Source organism: Rhinatrema bivittatum, chromosome 6, assembly GCF_901001135.1.
Source record: "Rhinatrema bivittatum chromosome 6, aRhiBiv1.1, whole genome shotgun sequence".
Classification (NCBI taxonomy): Eukaryota; Metazoa; Chordata; class Amphibia; order Gymnophiona; family Rhinatrematidae; genus Rhinatrema; species Rhinatrema bivittatum.
The window spans coordinates 198,730,082-198,735,317 of NC_042620.1; the positions used below are offsets into that span (position 1 = coordinate 198,730,082).

At 45.0% G+C, this 5,236-nt stretch overlaps 1 pseudogene; it reads left to right on the forward strand.

The window, feature by feature from the left end:
• The first annotated feature begins 738 nt into the window (after positions 1-738).
• LOC115094673 lies at positions 739-1,655 on the forward strand (annotated as a pseudogene).
• Positions 1,656-5,236: the final 3,581 nt, after the last annotated feature.

Genomic DNA, 5,236 nt, shown 5'->3' on the forward strand with positions numbered 1-5,236 from the left:
GAGTTACCTCATCACAAGACTACCAGTTCAGTATGTTCTCCTCATAGCAGACCATGGCAACAAGCCTTGCTCAAGGTGTCAGAGATTAAGGAAGAATGATAGTTCTTCTTATCTTTAATAAATATGCTAGGTAGAGAAATGTGTTGCATAGCTTGCATTAATAACTCAAACTTAAGTCTTGAGGCAATTTTTTGTAATCAAAGCTTGGAATACATTTTCTATGTAGAAACAGTATATAAGGAGGATGATAATTATAATAAAGCTAGAATGTCCACTGAGAACTTACAGAGTGGCCTTGTAATATTGCTTGCAGAATTTTATTAAAATGGAGTCCTGCCCACTGTACGCTCTTCAGCATGAGACATCTAACATAAGGCACAGTCAAATTAACTTGAGATGGGGACTGTAACTTGAAACATTCATGCAGACACTTCTGGAGATACATATCCTGTCTTGTAACCTGTATGGCAGCTGCCAAGTGAAAGAAGAGGATAAAATCATATTCTTTTAATTGTTATTTAGTCACAGATTGGTAAACTGAAGTACAAGAAGACAAAGCAACTTGCCTACAGTCACTTTAATAATCAATGACAGAATAAAAATCATATCAGAAATCCCTGACTTCTTAACCTCAGATGTACCATTATGCGCACAGCACATAGTATAATAGGGATTAACTTACTTAGTATAATATTTGATTCCTTTCCTTATACCTGCAGATACAACACAGTGAATGTCATGGAATGGGGAAACCAGACCTATGTGACTGAATTCATCCTACTAGGACTTTCCAGTCAACCAAGAACACAGATATTTCTCTTTGTGGTTTTCCTCAATATTTACATAATAACGCTGGCAGGAAATATCCTTATCTGGCAATCAATTTGGATCATCATCTCCACACACCCATGTACTTTTTCCTCTGCAACTTGTCCTTTGTGGATATTTTTTACACATCAGTTATTGTTCCCAGAATGCTGGCAGACTTCTTGTCCAAAAAGAAAGACATTTCTTATAATGAGTGTGCAGCACAAATGTATATCTCCCTTTTTTTAGGTGAAACAGAGTGTACCCTTCTGGCAGTGATGGTATATGACCACTACGTAGCAATATGTAATCCCTTGCGTTACGCAATCATTATGAACAGTGGCATTTGTATCAGAATAGCTCTTGTTACATGGATCAGTGGATTTCTCTTGTCAGAGGTTCATGTAGCTTATACTTTGCAGTTACCTTTCTGCGGACGCAACCAAATTGACCATTTCTTCTGTGAAGTGCCTGCATTACTAAGACTTGCTTGCACCAATACCCATGCCAATGAAATTGTGATTTTTGTGGTAGGTGTGGTAGGTGATGATCCCAGTATCTTTAATTTTTGTGTCTTATTTTTATTTTATTTCCACAATCCAGAAAATCCAAAGGATTGATGAAAAGCGGAAGGCCTTTTCTACTTGTGCCTCCCAGTAATTTTATTCTATGGGTCTGCCATATTTATGTACATGAGACCAAGGTCAAGTTCTTCACCTGAGCAGGACAAAAGAACCTCTGTGTGCTACACAGTGATAACACTAATGCTAAACCCCCTCATCTATACTCTAAGAAATAAGGACGTGAAAGGAGTCCTTAAACAAGTAGTAGTAGAGAAATCTTTTTAGAAAAACATAAATATTGACTTCTACAATTCAATTGGTTTGTTATTTCTGTCCTTTTCACCTTATGCATTCATTTTGAAATGTGTTTCATACGGGGAGTCTGGGACTGCAAAGTGAACTATCAACTGGGACCACATAGAGATTATATCATCACTCTGGTGATGGTTTGAAACATCTTTGAGTAGCATTTGAACTGTCACAGCCACCAGGATCTAGCATTATTTGGAATTAAGGACAACTCATTGTATCAGTATTATTTTAACATTTTCCCCTGAAGCAAGTATCTTCTGCCAAAACATGGGCATGTGGGGATTGTTGCAGTTCTGGCCGCGAGCACCGTGGCCAGGCCCTTACCTCCAGGCTCCCGGACCTGCTCCCGCTTCCAGAGGCCTGGTTTGCGGCCTGTTTGTTGGCATCCCCGCTGGGACGCGCCGCTGCGAGGTCTCCCATGGACGCCCGGCCCCTAAGCGCGCGCGTGCGCCACTTGGGCGCTTTTCTATGCCGTTTCCCGCCAGTGGTGACTCCGCCCAACTCCTGACGTCAAACGCCACAGCCTTGATAAGCCAGCCGCGGCCATCCAGTCTTTGCCTTGCATCGAGTTAGCCTTCCAGTTTCCTGTTGCGCTGTGCCCCAGAGTGACTCACCTTGCTTCGTCGCTCCGTTCCTGCTACAGTACCTGCCTGGTTCCTGCTTGCCTGCTTGCTACAGTACCTGCCTGGTTCCTACTTGTCTGCTTGCTAGAGTACCTGCTTGGTTCCTTCCTGCTTGCTACAGCTCCTGCTTGGTTCCAGTACCCGAGTCTTGCTACAGTTCCTGCCTGGTTCCAGAACCCGAACCCAGTTACAGTATAGCTACTGTCCTAGTCTGGTTCTAGTTACCTGTCCTGATCCACAACCCGCATAAGTCCCAGCGGCTGGGCCCCTACGGGCTCCTCCCGGGGGGGCTTTGGCTTCCAAGGGTGAAGACTCCTAAGTTCCAGCGGTTGGGCTCCTACGGGCTCCTCCCGGAGGAGCACCAGCTTCCAGGGTGAAGAGCATCTACGTCCTGCCTGAACATCTGCCTCCTGGCCTGCTGTTCATTAGAGACATTGACCACCTTTCCAAGCCTCCAGCAGGTCGGCCCAAGGGTCCACTAAACAGAGACTCCCATAGCAGGGATTTCAGTTTTACCTTGGAATTGATTATTTTATTATGTTACTTTCTAAGATTGTTATTTTGTTCTTTGTGATTTCTGAACTATTTATTGTATTTATCAATAAGGGCATGATTTTTAAAAGTATCTGCATTAAACCTTTTCTTGTTTATATAATGTAGTTTTGCCCTTGATTTATCTATACAAGATGCAATGCTTGTTAAAAATTGTAAAATTATAAATAATTTTAAAAAAAGTATGTACATAAAGATACATGCAGAAAGTTACACCTGCTCAGTAGCAAATAAAAATTTCTGCACGTATATGTGCATGTATACTGTGGCAATCCCTGGATTTTCAAAGCAGACTAAAATCTCAGCTAAATGCTGAGGTAATTTAGCACTACACAGGCTGTTATAAAATTACCCTTTCCATGGCTATTTATTTTTGTTCTAAACATGTTTTTGTGTTGGTTTTCTGCTCTTCTGGAACGCTCCACTCTCCTTTAACTTCTACAGCTGCACTGTACTAGTTCACCCATTTCTTCCTACTGTGTTGACAAGTAACTTCCATGTATCAAGCTTAACTGATTACTCTTGAAACAGCATGTTCAGTTTAGTGCGTTCATGTTATTTAGCTTACTCTCGATAGCTGCAAGTGCGTGCTATTTAACCAATGCACAGAACATAACAACAAAAGCAATGCCATGATGGGCCAGACCGAGGTCTATGAAACCCAGTATCCTGTCTCTAGCAGTGTCCAGTCCAGGTCACAAGTACCCAATAATTTACAAAAAGTAGATCTATTTCTTCTTACTCCCAGGGGTAGCAATGGATTTCTCTAGTCTACCTGACTAATAATGCTTTATGAACTTTTTCTCCAGGAATTTGTCCAAACCTAGTCACCTTGACCATATCCTCTGAAACAGATTACACAACTTGATTGTACATTAATAGGTGAATTTTAAAAGCCCTGCGCTCGCCAAAACCAGGAGATATGTGCACAAGTCAGGCTGGCACATGCCAAACAGATTTTAAATGCTGCCCGAGGACATGCATATCTCCTGCTGTGTACACAAGTCAAACGTTTCCAAAAGGAGTGGGGCATGTGTGTGTCTAGGCAGGACATTGGCATGTCAGGGCCTGGTCAAGAGATATGTGTGTATAAATACTGTTATGCTCAGGCTTGTGAACCCTTGGGCCGACGGGAGGATGGAATACCTTAGGAGGAAAATCTGTAGGTTCTCCCGTCAGGTGGCGAGGCAGGAACAGAAGACGTGACCAGCTGACCCTCGGCACTGGAGACAGAGGTGACTGTGGAGGCAGACGAAGAGTCGTGACGATGAGGAAAGGAACTGTGTCTTTGCCACTGGAAGCCCGCGGTCCCCCCAGGAGGAGCTCGTAGGGACCCGAGCCACTGGGAATTAGGTGGACCTATGAGAGGTCAAGAAGTAGAGTGTTTGGTGAAAGGTCTGGCTGGAGCTTCACCCTGGAAGCCTGCAGTCCCCCTGGGAGGAGCCCGTAGGGACCCAGGCTGCTGGGACTTAGGTGGGCACTTGGAGATGATGGTCAAGAAGAAGTCTGAGGTCAAGTGCCAGAGGGTCGTCGCTTACCAGTCCAAGGTCACACACCGAGGGATCACCACTTGCCAGTCCAATGTCACACACCAGAGAATCACCGCTTGCCAATCCGAAGGCAAACACCAGGAATCAGCGCTAGCTGATCTGAAGTCAGGAACCAGGAACACCAAGACAAGACAGGAACAAGGATCCGATGTAGAACTCACCAAAGCAAGCAGACCTGACTAACCCAAAAGTTGCCAAGTCAAGGAATGAGCAGAGGAAGCCTCCTTTTGTACTTCCTCTGCTCTGGATCATTGGCAGCAGCTGTGGATAATTAAAGGGTTTAGGTCCCTTTAATTCTGGTGAGGAGGCACGGCTTCGCGCTTAAGATGGCGGTGGCCATCTTGAATCCTCGACCCATGCGGGAAGCTACCTGACGCCGCGAAGAGGGAGCAGGGACGGCTCCCAGCCCGGCGGTCACCTCGGGGGCCCGCGCCGCCATGCAGGAAAAACACACCGGACCGGCTCTCTTCCAGGTTCTTGCCGCGGCGGGTTGCCGTCATGACCAGGTAGGGGGGCGCGCCCGTGGCGGCCGTGGGCACAGAACACAACAGTACCCCCCTCTTTAGGGCGCCTCCAGTGGGAACACTGAGAGGAGAGGATCACCTTGCTGGTGGCTGAAAGGAATCAGTAAGTTTTTGCTTGGGACATTGTCTTTTTTAAAAGTATTGGGGCAAAGTTAACTATTTGGGGATATTATTTAGTGTGTTTGTGTGTTTGTGCCTTTAATAGTCAGAAAGGCAGTGAATAAACAAGTTAGACTGTTTGCATTTTTAAATAGTCAGTCAATAAGGCAGCAGTAGGTAGGCAGTGAATAAACAAGTTAGACTGT